The sequence below is a fragment of the Amblyomma mixtum genome, chromosome 8, assembly GCF_055824585.1.
Source record: "Amblyomma mixtum isolate Tamu chromosome 8, ASM5582458v1, whole genome shotgun sequence".
Lineage (NCBI taxonomy): Eukaryota > Metazoa > Arthropoda > Arachnida > Ixodida > Ixodidae > Amblyomma > Amblyomma mixtum.
Window position 1 is genome coordinate 29,844,790 of NC_143019.1, and position 6,892 is coordinate 29,851,681.

Sequence of the window (6,892 nt, forward strand, 5' to 3'; positions counted from 1 at the left end):
GATGACTGTGCGCTAAAATGTGTGGCAGAGAGAGAGCACAAACTTTTATTGTGTGAAGGAATGAAAGTTTTTTCCGGCGAAAGCTACGTTGGCCACCAACTTGCGACAGAGAGAGAGAGAGAGAAAACTTTATTTAAAGAGGAATTCGGGGCACGCCCCAGGGTCCCCGCACGACCCTACTGCACTCAAGTGTTTATGTTCCGAAGGTCCAACTTGCGATTTCGCTGTGGCGATGCTCTGAAGAGGCAAGGGAGTGACACTCTCATAGAGCCAATGGGGACGTTTTTTTCGAAGGCGATGGTGGCGGCACCTGGGAGAGGCGGTAAACGCATCAAAAATCCAATATGGCGGCGCGCGTTTAGGCGGCTGGTTGTGGCCGGTTGCTCGCGCTACAGTGCACTGTACTCGCGCTTTACTGGTGCTGGTGGTGGTGAAAACATTTATTACGAATAACCAGGAGGTATGTTTAGATCAGCCCGTAAGGGACCGATCCTTACAAACACTAGGTGGAGGTCCCTAGTATGGGACCCCAGTGGCGGTTGCCGCCGCCCGGGCGCGCCCGACTAAGGCTTGTTGGGCCTGTAAGTCGTGGCAGCCGAGCAGGGTCGCCTCCCAGTCCTCCCGGGTTGGGTTGGGGATGGGGGGAATAGCGGGGTTGGAGGGGCAGGCCCACACCATGTGATAAGTGTCAGAAGACACTGCACTACAGTGTGGGCAGCTGCCGCTAAAGGAGGGGTCAAAATGTTTTAGCGCTGCCGGGCACAGCAATGTATTGGTGAGAAGGCGGAGAACGAGCCGCTCATCCGCCTTCTTCAGGCCTTTACATGGGCTAGGGTAAAGGCGATGACAATTTTTATAATATGTTGTAATATCTTTGAATGTATAGACCGGATTAAAATCGGGTTCCTGATCGGACGGGGAGGAGAAAACAGCCGGCCGCTAGCTCGATCCAAGCTTTGTAAATAGTGGTGATTAACTGATCCCGCGCTGCATTCACGCTTGATTTCCTAAGTACTTACGGAATCTGCTCACTCGCTTTTGTATTTCGATGTGTCTGTTGATGTAGCATGGTGTATGGTGGCGAGCGGCGCGACTGCTTAGCAGCTGCGCTCGATCGAGAGAGAGAGAGAGAAAACTTTATTTACAGAGGAATTCGGGGCACGCCCCAGGGTCCCCGCACGACCCCACTGCACTCAAGTGTTTATGTTCCGAAGGTCCATAACACTGGCAGCACGGCCGGTGGCGATGGTCTGCACGGCCGGGTCCTCCGAGCGCAGCAGGGTCTCCCAGTCCTCCCAGGTCTTGAGGTTCTCTAGGTCCCGCGGGGGAGGGTCCGCCGGGCAGAGGGAAAGGATGTGGAGGGAAGAAGCGAAGGGTTCTGGGCATAGGGCGCAAGCAGGAGTGGGGAAGGAGGGATGATAGTGGGTTAGGGTAAGGGGCGAGGGGAGAGTATGTGTTTGTAATCTGCGCCAGAGTGTTGCGTGTCTGTTATCTAGGGAGGGGTGGGGTGGGGGGTAGAGCTGGGGAGAGGCTCTGTATGCCTGGGTCAGCTCACTGAATGAGTGCATGCGATCCTTCGTGAATCCCCGATCCGAGGCCACCTGGGCCCGGTTTAAAGAACCTGGGGCTAAAAGGTTGGCGGCCTCGTTTCCGGGATTCCCGGAGTGCGCGGGCACCCATATCAGCTCCACTTGGCGGGGCGGGGGGGCATCGGGCGAGTCCAGTATGCGAAAAGCAGGGACATGGACTCGGCCTCGAGCAAAATTTAGAATCGCAGTTTTAGAATCGCTTAAAATGTACCGGGCTTCCGTGCGGGTTATAGCAAGGGCAATGGCGGCTTCCTCTGCAGCCTCTGGGGACGTGTCTGGAGGGAGAGGTAGTGTGAAGAGGGCGGATAAAGAGGAGTCCACCACAGATGCTGTCGCTTCATCACCCGTGCAGGCAGCGTCCACCCACACGGCGTCCGGCTGGGGGCCGTACGCTCGATGGAGTGCCTTCGCACGGGCTTTCCGGCGCTGCTCATTGTGGGACGGGTGCATATTCCTCGGGAGCGGCCTAATGAGAAGCTCCTGGTTAGAGAGCAAAAGCTATGGCGTATCGGGCAACTGTACCAATACTTTCTAGGAGGTATTGACTGTACGCGGCTTAGCGTCTGTAACGTTTGCGTTCCGGACACTGGATAGACAGCGCCCCAACCCTGCCCCCCTGGCAGATCGCTGTTAATGGTTGATCGCGAGATTTTTTAAGGCGAAAGCCTTTAATGCCTCATACTGTCGTTAGCAGCCTTGTCGACAGACGCGTCGACAGGAGTGTCGACAGACGCGTCGGCAGGAATGTCGATAGACGCGTCGGCAGGAGTGTCGACAGACGCGTCGGCAGGAATGTCGACAGACGCGTCGGCAGATTTGTACGCCTTTCGGCGTCACCGCTTAAATATGGCTGAGGCTTAGCTAAGGTTAAGCCTAATCAGATGCGAAGCATATTGATGGGTAGGCTTGGTAATACATGGCTTTCCTTGGTTGAATACTTGGTCATTTTAATACAACCACTAGAAGCCTTCGTCGTGGGGGAAGACAACGGCATGGCTACAGCGGAACGCCGACTAACCCCGAGACGCGCGTTGGGTGAGCGCCTGGATTGCCACGGAAGCCGCGTCCGCCTGCCCGGTGGAGTGAGCGTTTCACCTACACCGAGTGTGAACGCGCGTTCGAAATGCGCCGGAGTGTGACGTCACCATACCACGTGATTCACACGGCGTGCAACCGCAGCGACGGCACAAGTTGGAGCCCCGTCTGTCATCTGTCGTGACGTCATTGGGTCACGTGGTGTGACGTCATCATACCACATGGTCTGCACGGCGTGCAACCACAGCGACAGCACAAGTTGGAGCCCGGTCTCTCATCTGTCGTGACGTCATTGTGTCACGTGGTGTGACGTCATCATACCACGTGGTCTGCACGGCGTGCAACCGCAACGACGGCACGAGTTGGAGCCCCGTCTCTCATCTGTCGTGACGTCATTGTGACACATGGTGTGCACGGCGTGTAACCGTCACGAAGGGCTTGGGTTACCTATTGTAATATGCTTCGCATAAAAGAAACTGCGCCGAGGGTGGGAATCGAACTAGGGCCTTTGGCATTTGAAGAGGAGACGCTACAACTCCGCCACGAAGGCTCAATGTTCCAGCATGAAAAATTACGAGGAACTTTAGCGGCTACAGTGGTGAAAGGCGAAAGCCTGAGTGCTGCATTCTGCTACGCGATTGTTCACTTCACAATCTGTTGGTGCATTAATTAACTGCCAATTAATCACGCTTAAGCTTCGCCTTTAGGAGTGGAACGCGAAAGCGTGTTGTAGCGCTGCCAGGCGGTCCACGGAACGCCACCGCCCGTTCGGCGCGATGCGTTGCCCTTTGAATGCAACGCTTTTTCAGGAAAGGAAATGTATCTGTCTCTCATATATCGGTGGACACCTAAACCTCACCGTAACAGGAAAGGAGGAAGATGGGAGTGAACGAAGACACCCTATTCACTAGACGCGCCTTTTAAACCATCGAGCTGGCATGGCGGAGTGGTAGCGTGCTCGTATCGCACTCCGGAGACCGGGGTTCGATTCCCGAGCTCGGCCAATTTCCTACTCGGTTTTATTTATTTATCTGGTCTGCCTAGAAAGGTTAATTAGGCTAATTGGTTAAGTAAGTCCCACTAACTTGGAGCATCACTATACGATCTCTTTAATTGGCTGCATGGTTAGTAGCCAAAGTACAATTGGTTCGTTTGAAATTCGCGCACTCTGACGTCACGACTGTTTCGACCAATTGAAAAGCGCGACATTTCTGTCGACAACAACTGCTTACAACGATGAGGCATTAAAGGCTTCCGCCTTAACAAAGGCGCATCTAGTGAATGCTTAGGTTTCATAAATAAAAGGAATAAAGTCAAGAAAAGGAAAATAAGAATATCAAAATAAACAAAGTGAAATAAGATATGAAAATAAAAATAAATACAAGAAAAGGAGCAAAAAATTAAAAAACTATGAAAAATAAAAGGTAAATAAAAACAAACAGTGCGCCAGGAAACGCTTTCGCCTTGCAGCACTTTAGAGCCAAAGTGCCCCCTGAATTTTTTGCTCTCTCTCTCTCTCTCTCAACCAATGTACGCTGCGGCCTATTGAAGCAATGCCGCGTGTGTGCCACAACGTTGCCAGCGCTAACGCATGCAGCCCGCCTCTCTCTCTCATCACCCCACGTACCGGTAAGCGCGATTCAGGCGTCCACTGACCGAGGGAGCCAGTTAGGCGCACTTCCTTTCCTTAAAATCATCGGAGTGTAAAGCACCGCCAACGCCAATGAACACAATGAACGCCAATGAACACAATGAAAATATTTCATGAGAAGCGGGTATCTTGCCTTGCTACCTTTCACCATCGATTCCTCGGTAGATAGGTGCCGCTCTGTTGGTTCCCACCGCAAACTTTCCATCGTTCGGCATGCTTGGCTATGCCTACTGCACCTGAATAGCTTTTCGGTTGCAAGCGCTGAGCTGAATTGCGCTCACTCAGGCGAAGGGTCTAGCTAAAGGGGTTTTTTAAGGTCCTGCGCGCGTCGTGCGGTGTCAACAAAATTGATCGCCTCTGTCTGAAACGGCGCAGAATGTGAGCGGGAAAGTGGCTCCATTTTTCCCCTTGTCCAGGCACCTGCTGAGCGCGCCTTTTGAAGCAGCCAAGAAGCTGTCTCTACATCGCGTATTTTAACTTTTTCTTTAGCTCATGAGCCGGAAATGCGTTTTTTTGTTGTCCGTGACGGAAGGCTGATGCTATCAGCACCCTCTTTTAGTGTGGATGTCTCTGAACATACTCCTTTCCCATTGTATGGTTTTGTAGACCCTGGTTGAGGGTCTGGTGTTGGGACCGGGGAAATTGATACCCCTCCCCCCCCCCCCCCCCCCGTTCTTTTCTAGCACATGTTGCTTTGGGTTTCTTCGAATTCTTTACTGTTTTGTAGCTGTGTTTGCTGCCTAGCGATGCAACCCTCTGTAGGCGGCCTCCACCATGTACGTATACGTTGAGAGGAGGTTCTCCCCCCCCCCCCCTTTTTGTGTAGGCACCACACTGTGCCTTTCTGATACTGTGAATTGGACTATGTTCAACCCCAAAAGGGTAATTTGTCTCACTGTATGATCTTTTGTTCGGAGCAGACTCCCCAGTGTGTATATGTGTGTACTGAATTATTTGTTTGGTTTGTACACAATAAATTTCTCTTTGTGTAGAAATTCTGTACGTGCAGCCTGATCGATTGTTTTGGGGGTCAAATAAATTTCCCTCTATGTAGAAATTAGCTGCATTTCAATTACTGTTGAACCTGGTTAGAGAGCAAAAGCTATGGTGTATCGGGCAACTATACGCGGCTTGGCGTCTGTGACGTTTGCGTTCCGGTCACTGGATAGACAGCGCACCAGCCCTGCCCCCCCTGGCAGATGGCTGTTAATGGTTGATCGCGAGATTTTCTCTTTCTCTCTCTCTCTAAACCAATGAATGCTGCGGCCTATTGAAGCAATGTTGCTTGTTTGCCACAACGATGTCGGCGCGAACGCGTGCAGCCCACATCTTTCTCTCATCACCCCACGAACCGGTAAGCGCGTTTCAGGCGTTCACTGACCGAGGGAGCCAGTTAGGCGCATTTCGTTTCCTTAAAATCATCGGAGTGTAAAGCACCGTCAACGCCAACGCCAATGAACACAATGAACGCAATGAACGCCGACGGCTTACGGCTTCGGTGCCGCCACGGTGTAAGAATATTTTACACCGTGGGTGCCGCGTTTCTGGCACAACGTTGCCAATGGCAACGCATGCACCACACAGCTGCCACTACCGCCACCTAGCTTAAAGCACGAATGAGGTGTCCACTGTTCCTAGGGGGCAGTTATGTGACTTTCCTTTGTTTTCCAAGCTCCCGCTAGACTGGTTTCGTAGCTTAAAGCGCGACTAAGGTGTCCACTGTCTCAGGGGGCCAGTAATGCGTCTTTCGAAGCATGCTCATTTGAAGGTGGTGGTGGTGGTGGAACTTTATTTCCAACGGATATAGGGGAGCGACCCGAAGTCGCCCCCCGCTTAAACGGCGGCCGCTATCCCTTGGGCAGCGGCGGCGTCTTCAGCCAGCTGGAGGAGCTTGATCTGTGTCCCTTCCCTTACGGCGCGGTTCGGGTGTCCACCGTGACGTCACGCAGTTTGCGCATGCGCACCTGTGGTTTTTTCTGACGACGGGGCCGTAACCGGGTATGTTGCACGGAAGTGTGTATTGAAGATAAATTGCCAAATGCGCATTACCTTGCTTACAATGCAGTCTCCTGATGAAAACCTTTTCCTTGCGAGGCTGACAAAATACCGCGACCACGGAGGACTGCTGTACCCATCGGCGCAGCTTTATGGATTTGTGTTGAAGCCTGAAAACCTCTTCACAGAAAACCTCACAGAACGAACTTCTTTCCGCAGTCTACTTCTAACCACTTCCAAGACATCAAGGATGCTTTCGGAATGTAATTAAATCATTGCAGTGCAGAAAAACGCGAACGGGCGAAGCACCTAAAAGTGAGCCGTTGCTAACGCTGCTCCGAAGTGCTAGACTGCAGGGTAAAATGGGAACTCGTCGTCTGCCAAGCACTCAGCCAGATCTACAACCTGAGGGCGCACCACATGATGAGGCACAAGTTTCTAGTGTTCAGCATGGCTCCACAACGTAGACATAAACTTACTATCCTACAGTGGAACTGCAGGGGACTAAAACGGAAGAGGGAAACATTACAGCAATACATAGACTCTCATCCCGATACGCCGCAAATAATAGCCCTGCAAGAAGTGAATATGGAGGCTAAGATCAGAGGATACTCAACACATC